At 41.3% G+C, this 12,500-nt stretch overlaps 3 protein-coding genes across 3 annotated transcripts in view; 2 read left to right on the plus strand and 1 right to left on the minus strand.

Moving 5' to 3' along the window:
* The window catches only part of LOC311141812 (uncharacterized protein), a 410,899-nt gene that overhangs the window by 240,363 nt on the left and 158,036 nt on the right, over nt 1-12,500 (plus strand). The window lies entirely within an intron of this gene.
* Nucleotides 1-12,500, minus strand: part of LOC311140501 (NACHT, LRR and PYD domains-containing protein 3-like) — a gene marked incomplete at its 3' end in the record, with an annotated part of 313,326 nt that overhangs the window by 99,410 nt on the left and 201,416 nt on the right. The gene's annotated exons all lie outside the window — the stretch shown is intronic.
* LOC311098730 (stonustoxin subunit beta-like) overlaps nt 1-12,500 on the plus strand; it is a gene marked incomplete at its 5' end in the record, with an annotated part of 105,949 nt that overhangs the window by 5,678 nt on the left and 87,771 nt on the right. The window lies entirely within an intron of this gene.

A 12,500-nucleotide genomic window follows, 5' to 3' on the forward strand; every position in this document is an offset into this window, starting at 1 on the left:
CACACACACACACACACTAGACACACACTGAACACACACACACACACACACACACACACACACTGAACACACACACACACACACACTGGACACACACACAAACACAATGAACACTCACACTCACACCAGACACACACACACACACACACACACACACTGGACACACACACACACACACACATGAACACACACTCACTGGACATACACACACACTGAACACACACACTCTGAACACACACACACACACGCTTAACACACTCACGCAAACACTGGACACACACACACTGGACACACACACACACACACAGACTGGACACACACACTGGATACACACACACACTGGACACACACACACACACCGAATACACACTGAACACACACACTGAACACACATACACACACTAGACACACACACACACTGAACACACACACTGAATACACACACACACACACACACTGGACACACTGGACACACACACACATTCTGGACACACACACACACACACACACACACACACTGGACACACACAACCACACACACACACTAGACACACACACACTGGACACACACACACACACACACACACTAGAGACACACTGGAGACACACACTGTAGACACACACAGGACACACACACACTGGACACATTTCAATGTGTTGGATTTTGATGAAAGGAAATCCCATATAGCCTACTGGACAGGACTTTGCTATGGCATCTTCTGTTTGGGTGTTTCAGGTCAGGTCTGAGCCATGATCAGAATGTGTCTCTGTGTCTATTTCCAGCCCTGCCATTTCTACCTGTCCTGATCTAGTGTTTCACCCCTGACCTCCTCACACCGTCTCACTGTCCATGTCTGCTTTTAGCTCCCACCTCTACTTCACTGTGTTGTAATGGACCTTATGCTTGTTATGTCACCTCTGTAACCAGTTATCAAACATACTGACCTTTCTGACCCTATCCCATGGCCCTACTTTCTACAACTGAACATTTAAATTCCTCTATGAGTTTTGTTTCGTGTCCATTTACTTATGTATGTATTTGTTGTATATTGGGGTTGTGCTGCAGAGCATCATGGGGGTTTGTATGTGTTGAGATGATCACGTTCCAGATAAATGGTTGAACTGATTCCTGTCTCCCGTCTCATCATTATTGAATTGTTATACAGACGTGGTTATGAAACCCACCAGACATAACAAAAGATTGGTGATGAGTAAGTCTGAATCTACAGGAACTATTCTGTCTGGAAGAAGTGGGTTTTTACAACTGTTTAAAACTGTTATTTTCTGTGGTCCAGTCTAGGCTAATGTTAGCACAGTGTATTGCTAGCAGAGGCAAGTGCATAGTCGAGCTAGCTAAGAAAGAGCATTAACCAGTGTTGTAAAGTACTTAAGTAAAAATACTTTAAAGTACTACTTAAGTAGTTTTTTGGGGGTATCTGTACTTTACTTTACTATTTATATTTTTGACTACTTTTACTTTCACTTCACTACATTCCTAAAGAAAATAATGTACTTTTTACTCCATACATTTTCCCTGACACCCAAAAGTACTTGTTACATTTTGAATGCTTAGCAGGACAGAAAATTGTCCAATTCACACACTTATCAAGAGAACATCCCTACTGCCTCTGATCTGGGGGACTCAGTAAACACAAATGCTTTGTTTGTAAATTGTCTGAGTGTTGGAGTGTGCCTCTGGCTGAATGTAAATTTTAAAAACAAGAAAATCATCTGGTTTGCTTTATGTAAGGAATTTGAAATGATTTATACTTGTACTTTTACTTTTGATACTTTAGTATATTTCAGCAATTACATTTACTTTTGACACATACATACACACATACATACACACATACAGTGAGGGAAAAGGGTATTTGATCCCCTGCTGATTTTGTGATTGACAGTTATTTTGTGTTGCTTCCATTTGCGAATAATCGCACCAACTGTTGTCACCTTCTCATCAAGCTGCTTGGCGATGGTCTTGTAGCCCATTCCAGCCTTGTGTAGATCTACAATCTTGTCCCTGACATCCTTGGAGAGCTCTTTGGTCTTGGCCATGGTGGAGAGTTTGGAATCTGATTGATTGATTGCTTCTGTGGACAGGTGTCTTTTATACAGGTAACAAACTGATATTAGGAGCACTCCCTTTAAGAGTGTGCTCCTAATCTCAGCTCGTTACCTGTATAAAAGACACCTGGGAGCCAGAAACCTTTCTGATTGAGAAGGGGTCAAATACTTATTTCCCTCATTAAAATGCAAATCAATTTATAACATTTTTGAAATGCTTTTTTCTGGATTTTTTTGTTGCTATTCTGTCTCTCACTGTTCAAATAAACCTACCATTAAAATTATAGACTGATAATTTCATTGTCAGTGGGCAAACGTACAAAATCAGCAGGGGATCAAATACTTTTTTCCCTCACTGTACCATTAAAATTATAGACTTATCATTTCTTTGTCAGTGGGCAAACGTACAAAATCATCAGGGAATCAAATACTTTTCCCCTCACTGTACATACATACAGTACATATCCTTTAAAAAATATATATTCCCCTTTATTACTTTCCAACCCCTTCCCTAATAGGAGTAAACTAGTGAACAACAATCCTTAGGCCTCTACTTCCAGCTTATACTTACTATATACATTTTATGGACACAGTCAATTTTACAATAATTATATTTTGTTAGTTTTTGCTCCTGAACTTCTTCTACTCTCAACCTCTCCGATCATTTCCATGATGTCCATCCGGTTTGCTTCTATATGCCATATCTTTCTAACTGTGCTCTTTCCCAAAAGCTCCCAACCTACAACCTATATACTTATTATGGACACAGTATGCTTACATTATTAGTTATCTTGTTATTATTTGTTGTTAGTTGTTATTAGTCCCATCCTTCAACTCCATTCAACACCTTCCATCTATCTCTTAACACCATCCATATAGGATTTCTATTTGCCATATATATTTCAATATATATATATATATATATCAGCAATAATGTTTTCTTGCTGATATCACAACACAGGCTGTCATTGGAAAATACATACAGTGAAAAGCAAAACAGCAAATCTAGGATCAAATGACTGCAGGCTGGAAATAGACTGACTTTACAGACCTTATGGAAGTGGTGAACTGGGACAATTAGTGAAAACCATGGGCAGTCAGTCACCAGATATTCAGACAGAGCAGCAATGATCCAACCCTGAGATTGTATTGAGAGAAAACGACTTAGCATTGAGTAGCATATAGAGGGATTGATCACATTATATGTGGGCAGGGATTATATTTTAAAGATTGTATACACACCTTTTGTGCTGAGGGTGGACATCTTGGATGGCTCATCTTGACTGCACTGCACAGGATGAACACAGAGGTACACAGAATGTAACTTCCCTTAATACAGAGTACCTTCAACTTGACAATACAACACAAACATTGTACTGAACACAGTAACCAGGTGATTTACTAACCGGTGTCTCAGCTCCCAATAAGGTTGGATGCCAGCCGCCGAAGAAGAAGGGGCGAGGGCGACAACAGTAGCTAGCTAGCTGTACACCTGTAGACAGTGTCCTTCGCCCCCTGCCTGTTGGGCACTGTTTTACCACTGTTCTGTTAACGACGGCGAGGGGAGGTGTTCGGCAGGCGGGAGCGAAAGACACTGTCTGGGCAGGTAGGGGGCCTGCGCCCATACAGCCGTCAAAAAACTGAGTGATGGTTTAAACTCTGGTTTGTTCATGCAAGAACAAATGGGGTTAAAACATTAGCTAGCTACAACATTTCAAAATTAGCTAAAACTAGCCAGCTAGCTAGCAAAACTTTCCTAGCTGTTCTTCTCCCTAAAGAATGCAGGAGAACAGGGACTACCACTTAGCAGGAGTTTTTTTGTGTACATTTGGAAAAACTGTTGTTGTTTTCCAACAAGTGTTGTTGTGTAGTGACCAGTCTGTCTCAACGACCGTTCCTGGAATGGAATGTTGATATGGGTGGTAGTAGTCATGTGGAAGCTATTGATAATAAGAGGGCGTCAGCATATTGAAAGGTTCCTCCAGGAACCTTTTCACCTTCAGGTTCCTCCAAGAACCATTTATGATAAGAAAGGTTCAATTATGAACCCATTGATTAGGAAAGGTTCCCAGAGGAACTCTCCAAATGTAAGAAACTTTTTTACATTTCAACTTTCCTAATTGAACCCCTAATTCTTAGTGTGTTCTTCTGAAATAAGCTACATTTTCTTAATGTCATGTTTCTTTAGACCTGTCTAAAATAAATAATTTTATATTTACGTCATTTTTATCCAGAGCGACTTACAGTTAGTGAATGAATACATTTTCATACTGGAGTTATTGTGATGGTGTAGGCTATTGAATGGATTTATTAGACTTTTTAAATGTAGATGTTCCAAAGGTCCACATCAGTGGCTTGCAGGCTATGAGTGGAATCCAGGAGATGCTAAATGTGTTGATGTTAATTAAGGTCAATAAGCATGAGACCGGCAGTTATCTGAATGACAATCACCGGCTGACAGAATGTCATGACCACCACAGTCCTCCGTAACATCAATAAGGGATCATAGCTTTCACCTGGATTCACCTGGTCAGTCTATGTCATGGAAAGAGCAAGTATCCCTAATGTTTTGTACACACAGTGTATATCATGTGTATGTAATAAATAAACACACTTGAACTTAGAAGGGAAGGAGGAGGGCAGCCAGAAAGGGAGGGGAAAAGATGGACAGGTTTGTGGTTAGATTGTAGGTGAATGTAACTTTGAAAATACACAGGCCCTTAAGTAATGTGTCCTCAAATATTATTTAATCTAAAAATCTCACATTAGCTGACGAAATGAAATGAATCATAGAGGTTTTATAACTTATTCCATTCTACAGGCTCATTTGTTTTGTCTCGTTTATATTCATATACCCTGGGGGCTATGTAGCTTCGTATCTGTCATGTTTGGAGTTGTGTTGTGCTGTTATGCCTTTATAGTTGAGTTGCCTTGGTACTGTCAGTATACAGTAACTTTAAAGAGGAACTGCACCTAAAAAAACACACTTCTCATTTAGAAAACAGCCTCTGGGGGACCGAAATGAGTGAGAAACATTCATTCTTCCGTCAAAATTGACTACAGAATGTAAAGAGGCTGGCAGATGACGTCTGGCAGCACACAAGTAATCATCAATTTGGAGTGAAACTGCACGCGAACCGGTCGTAATGTCTGTGGTACATTTGGGATGACTTTGAATATCTCTATGCGGCTAGTTAGGGACCATCGGTAAATTAGACAATGTTCATGGGACAATATGTAAAAATGTCAATAGCTCCAAATAGCTTAAATTATTTAAAAATCAAATCAACTATACATTTTAGAAATTCATATACAAATTATTTTCTAAATGAGACATTGACACTATTGTTCATATACAAATATTGAAAGAATTTAAAGAGAAAATGTAAAGATATGACACTATTGTCTCATTTTCGTTGTGTAATTTATTGCCGGTCCCTAACTAGACCCTGAGATAGGCTATCCAAAGTCAGTCAGGTGACATTTGGGAACCTGTAAACACACACAAGAGACACCCACATCAAACCACACCCCAAAACCAACTCACGTTTGAATTCAGTCATGGCCGCTAATATTTCTAAACGAACACAATCAGGAAGCGCAGTCGCCCTTTAAAACTAACTAATGACATGTTGCGCCTCAACCTTTCTACCTTTCAGATGAGCCAAGGAGGAGGACAGATGACAACAGCAGGCCAGTGGATCCCTTAGAACAGCAGCAGCCAGGAACAAATGGTAGGGAGGAGGATGATTTAGGTGACCCAGACACAGGCCTAGGGCTGCACTACATACAAGCTGCATACAGTGCCTTGCAAAAGTATTCATACCCCTTGGCGTTTTTCCTATTTTGTTGCATTACAATCTGTAATTTAAATGGATTTTTATTTAGATTTCATGTAATGGACATACACAAAATAGTCCAAATTGGTGAAGTAAAATGAAAAAAATAACTTGTTTCAATAAATTCAAAAAAATAAATTACGGAAAAGTGGTGCATGCATATGTATTCACCCCCTTTGCTATGAAGCCCCTAAATAAGATCTGGTGCAACCAAATACCTTCAGAAGTCACATAATTAGTTAAATGAAATCCACCTGTGTGCAATCTAAGTGTCACATGATCTGTCACATGATCTCAGTATATATATACACCTGTTCTGAATGACCCCAGAGTCTGCAACACCACTAAGCAAGGGGCACCACCAAACAAGCGGCACCATGAAGACCAAGGAGCTCTCCAAACAGGTCAGGGACAAAGTTGTGGAGAAGTACAGATCAGGGTTGGGTTATAAAAAAAAAACAGAAACTTTGAACATCCCACGGAGGGAGACTACTCTCCCAGGCAGCTCTCGAGACCAGGTTTCTTTCTGATTGTATCTTTCACTATGAATGTCCTGGCACTGTCCATCCGTCCCCAGTAGATGGCGATCTCCGTCCATCATAAGTCTGGCACCTGAGGGTGTAGACAGGAAAACAGACACTTTCCATTTAGCCTACTCACTAATTGGTTTAGAACGTCAACGGTTGGAATATCAACAAAAACTCCATCGGGAGTACAATAAATTATAGCCTTAAGTTTAAAAACAAATCTCTACATGTTCAACATTTCAATGGTTCTATTTAACAGGGCATAGGTTTTGTTTCGGAATGTATTACCAAGACGGAGGAAATCCCAAAAGCATTTATAGTTTTTATTAGTTAGGGGTAAGTCAATTCCCATACTTTTACCAAAAGTGAACATATGGCAATCTTTTTCTTAGACTATTCCCCAGAGCCTTTAGACAGTCATACAATGCTTTAACCTTATCTTTATCAAATGATCCATAAAGGGACCAACTCAGAATACTTTTCTCACCCCTTACGTACGTCTACGTTTGGGTGTGCAAGTTTGTATACAATTATTATGATTATTATTTCCATGATTACTTTATCAAATCTCCAGTAATCGATTATACACACATACAATTTCTCATTTTTTCCCCATATCTTCACAGAATCCATATTTCAGAACCCCTAGATAACATTATATATCGAAACGTATTATTCAATCAGCTTACTAGGCAAATTCCAATCTCTTATTATCAACATATCAATCTTATTATGCAATGATTGGTTCAGTAGTCTTCTGGCTTGGTGTCCTAAGAGTTCAGTTCTCCTCCCATTTCCACCTAATCTGTCACGGTTCTCTCTTCGATACCCACACTCATTTTATTGGTTATTAATCTGATCCTTTACAGTCTAAGAAATAACAACCCACACTCTCCTCATTCACACGGGAGACTATTCCTCCTGTCAAAAAGGTTAGTCATTCACAGGTATTCTCTCATACATGCATGTTCAACACACCCAGGCCCGGTGCCACCAGGGGGCAGAAGGGGGCAATGCCCCCTTAGTTGGAATATTGTGCCTCCTCAGTTCTGTATCCCTATTCTGTCCCACAATCTGCCCCCTCCGTCACGCCCAACCCATTTGTTGTGTATGCTTCGTTCATGCAACTCCCTTGCACGCATCATACGTACGTCATACACATTTTACCGGTTGAAAAAAACTTCACAGTAGAAGGGTGGGTCAATTTGACCGTTTAGGTTTACTTTCAAAGTTACTTACTACGAAAAACAAAACGTGCAGATGGATGGAATGTAGCTAATGTTAACAGTTAGGTAGGTAGCTGATAATATGATGGATATTAGAAAGTGGCTTCGCCAGGGCACAACGGCAGCATCGGATCAAAGTGGGGGGGAGGGGTAGAAGCCTGCCACAGAGGCCAAAGCCAAGGCTGCTGAGCCGACGCTAATCACCGAGGCCAAGGCCGCTTGGCCGACGCTAATCACCGAGGCCAAAGCCGCTTAGCCGACGCTAATCACTGAGGCCAAGGCCACTGAGCCGACGCTAATCACCGAGGCCAAGGCCGCTGAGCCGACGCTAATCACTGAGGCCAAGGCCGCTGAGCCCAGCAGCAAAGACACCTGCTCAACCGTCTTGCAGCCTGGTGACATAGGAGGTAACCAACCCGGCCTGCAGCCGCCAAGACCGAACCTAGCAGCAGCACCTCCAGTATATTACAAGCACCGACGCCTCCGTTAGTGCCTGACGACCTCGGTGATGAGGAGCCAGCACAGGTTTGTCTGGGGAAATACCCAACCCGCCTGTACTGTGGGAGAAAACTGACATTTTGCGGCACGTGGTTCAAAGGCAGAGAGTGACTGCTGCAAGCCAGATGCAGTTTGATGAGTTATGGGAAAGATACAGGTACATTCAGTGAGCACAGACGGAGCATGTTGCACAGGAGGATAGAGCAGCTGATTCAACTGACATTTGAGAGGGATCTTACAAGCAAATTCCGTGGGGAGTGGAAGGAGAGACTGCTGAGGAGGTTCAACACAGCATCAAGGCGGCTGCAACTCTTTTGAATCTGGGTGAGAACAGGCAGCCTGGCTGGGCTTGGAGTATTTTGTTATTTGCTTTGTGATTAAGTCGCTCTGGATAAGAGCGTCTGCTAAATGACTTAAATGTAAAAATGTCTAGCTTTTGGAAATGCGTGGCAAACGTCAGAAATAGGCGTAGACGTGATTTTCTTTATTGCCGTTGCTGCCAAGTCTACTGCTTGATTTCTGTGATTGGATTGGAAATGTTTGGTTTATACTATCATGGGATTATTTTTAATGTTGTTTTATAATGTAGAAGAGGTGCTTTGCATTACATTGATGAAGGTGGGCAGACCTTGACCAATGGTTGAGTAACGATGTAGCTATAGTGTTGCCATTAACAACTCGTTGCTATGGAATACTAATGTCTCTGTTATCATACGCAGCGTAGAACGGCACTCTGGTGGGAAGACAGCTTGGTAGCTGCGTTCAAGCTGCATTGTACCGATAAGTCCTGGTAGTGCATTGTACATTATTGTTTGCTTTCCGCGATTGGAAATGCATTGTATGGGCATGAGGAAGGGTTATTACGGTAATTAGCAACTGTTTTGCATTGGATTGGCATGAGGAAGGGTTATTACGGTAATTAGCAACTGTTTTGCATTGTATTGGCATGAGGAAGTGTTATTATGGTAATTAGCAACTGTTTTGCATTGTATTGGCATGAGGAAGTGTTATTACGGTAATTAGCAACTGTTTTGCATTGGATTGATGGGTATTTTGCATGTAGCTGTGTAGCGTTGTCATAACTTGCAATTTCTGGAGGCGGTTATGAATTGTTCACGTTTGTAAAGCGGTGCAGTAGCCTGTATTCTTGCGGCAAGACAGCCGTGCGTGGCTGCAAATACATTGTGTGTAATTGTACTATTGATTATAATCCATCCTGTGTTATCAGCAAGCGAAAATAGTTGTGCCCCCTTAGTAATTTCTGATGCCCCCTTGCCGAGTTAATCCTACCGCCGGGCCTGGGTTACAGGTGAAATAAATTATGGTGAACGTGCAAGGTGATGAGATTGATGCTCCTTTCCAATAAATATTGAGGGTCTTATTCTGGTGACATGTTGATCGATGCTTGGCTGCTAATGAAGGTAGTTATGTGGCACTACATTAGATCACTCAAATATGGTATCCTTGCGCGCTGCAGGATACATTCAGAGTAAGAATTTGTGATTAGTCCGGAGTCCCGGCTAGTGCTGCGGCTGACCCCCTTAAATACCTGCCGCCTCAGTACATCCACGTCTTCCTTTTCTCACCTCATTCATTTGTCTACAGAGGAAAAGGAAACCAGGTAGAAAGAGGAGGATACAGGGCATTCAGAAAGGATTCTGACCCCTTGACCTTTTCCACATTTTGTTATGTCACAGCATTCTAAAATTGATTCAATAAAATAACAGTCCTCATCATGGTTAACTAGTCTGTTTATTCCACTGATTCATATGGATACCAGTCCATTCATTGGCTGTAAAAGTGGGTAAAACCAGACAAGCATTTAACTGTAGCTATGTGGTCTTTACTTGAGTGTGTTTCAGCAGGGTGAGGTCAGAGAGATGCTTCCAAGTCAGTATTTTTCTGAACTCATAAATACCGTTACACAATCTGATGGGATGAATGTTCAACCCCATTTAAATGACCATAAAGTCTATATAGTTCCTTTAAGTTAAGACCTCACAGATCTGTTCATGGCAAAGCAGTTCAATTCATGATATTAATTGATTCTTAAAGAATATAACTTATAAATCATGAGCCTCATCTTGAGGAGTCACCTGTGACAGTATTCATAAAGAGTAGGAGTACTGATCTGGGATCAGTTTAGCCTTTTAGATCATAATGAAACAGATTAAATGGACAGGGGGGCCCTGATCCTAGATCAGCACTCCTCCTCTGGGAAACTGCATGTATGAATAAGGGCCCAGGAGTCACCAGGAACATGAAACCGAACACATACTGTTGCAAAGTCTAGTTACAGCAAGTGTTTACTGCCATCTAGTGGAAGATACCAATAAAACACTTGATTGTCAGGATGGGGAGACGGCTGAGCTGAAACAGAAAGTAAAGAAGACTATCCTGCTCGGAACAGTGAACAAACAAAGGCAGAAGCTGCTGGTAAAGCAACACTCACGGTGTGATGGAGAGTGGTAAAGCAACACTCACGGTGTGATGGAGAGTGGTAAAGCAACACTCACGGTGTGATGGAGAGTGGTAAAGCAACACTCACGCTGTGATGGAGAGTGGTAAAGCAACACTCACGGTGTGATGGAGAGTGGTAAAGCAACACTCACGGTGTGATGGAGAGTGGTAAAGCAACACTCACGATGTACAGATGTTAAATAAATAAGTGTTAGCTTCCTCAGCACCATGCACCCCACTGTTGCCACCGGCAGTGACCAGAAGAAGAAACCGGAGACAGTGACAGACTACAATCACACAAAGGTATATACAGTATCTCTACCATATACAGATAGCCTTCCCATCTGCCAAACACCAAATAGGATCCCCTTTTATTATATTACATTCATATTATTACTATTAGATGCCTTGACAAGACAGTCAGCAGGAGTCATTTCATCATGGATCTGGCATGTGAGCTTGGTGAGAACCACATGAACGCAGAGAAAGAAGCTACAGTCACCAAGCAGGCCGCCAAGACAGCAGGTCCTGTTCTCCCTCTTCCCCAAGAACCACAGCTCCCACTGGGGAAAAATACACAATGTCAAGACAGCAGGTCCTGCTCTCCCTCTTCCCCAAGAACCACAGCTCCCACTGGGGAAAAATACACAATGTCAAGACAGCAGGTCCTGCTCTCCCTCTTCCCCAAGAACCACAGCTCCCACTGGGGAAAAATACACAATATCAAGTCAACAGGTCCTGCTCTCCCTCTTCCCCAAGCACCACAGCTCCCACTGGGGAAAAATACACAACTTTATTAAATGATGTTTTCTAGGTGGAAGGTTTACCCTGTGTATGAGATTAAAATGTATCAGCTGATAATTAAGATTGTTAGATGAACCCACTAAGTTCCTGATGAACTCAACTGGTGAGCCTCTTTAGCAGCTAGTTCCATGGACACACTGATTTCAATGTCCTTTGCCAAGGTCAGATGACTTTCAGTCAACAGTCTCTTTTGTGTAGCTTCACTCCGTAGCCCACATACTAGTCTGTCTCTAATGATGTCATTTAGAACAGCATTAAACTCACAGTGTTCTGGTAGTTTCTTTAATGCAGCAGCAAACATTGTTACTGATTCTCCCTCTTCCTGATGTCTCCTGTGGAACCTGAACCTTTCAGCATTAACTGGTGGTTCTGGTGAAAAATGTCCTTTAAGTATCTCCACAATATCCCCATACGTCTTATTACCTGTTCTGAATGGCTGTAGCAGGCTGCCTAGTAAATTAAATGTCTTTGGCCCCATTACACTAAAACATGTAGGCACAATGTTGTCCTCATCCATGTCATTTACAAGAACAAAATATTCAAACCGTTCTGTATATGAGCTCCACTGCTCAATACTTTCATCAAACTGTCCAATGTTTCCAACAATTCCAATAATTGTTTGTTTCTCAATAAGCTCCTGATTGTCACTCACTTCAATATTGTCCTCAACCAAAGCAATATTTTCCTCAGTCACGTGATCTTCATTCACTTCACTCAATGATGTTTCCTCCTAAGTTCGCTAATTTAGCAGTTTTAAATAAAAGGTTTGTCTTCACAGCTGAATAAATGTCCTATCCTTTAATCACTGTATATTCCTCCTTTTTAATCACGTTGTTTTCCCACTCCGATGTCCGTCTCGAGTCCTTTTCTGCCGTGATGATGTTAACTCCAGTGGTGGAAAAAGTACCCAATTGTCATACTTGAGTAAAAGTAAAGATACCTTAATAGAAAATGACTCAACTAAAAGTGAAAGTCACCCAGTAAAATACTACTTGAGTAAAAGTCTAAAATAATTTGTTTTTAAATATACTTAAGTATCAAAAGTAAATGTAATTGCTAAAATATACTTAAGTATCAAA

The sequence above is a fragment of the Coregonus lavaretus genome (assembly GCF_964263955.1).
Source record: "Coregonus lavaretus genome assembly, chromosome: 2".
In the NCBI taxonomy this organism is placed as follows: Eukaryota; Metazoa; Chordata; class Actinopteri; order Salmoniformes; family Salmonidae; genus Coregonus; species Coregonus lavaretus.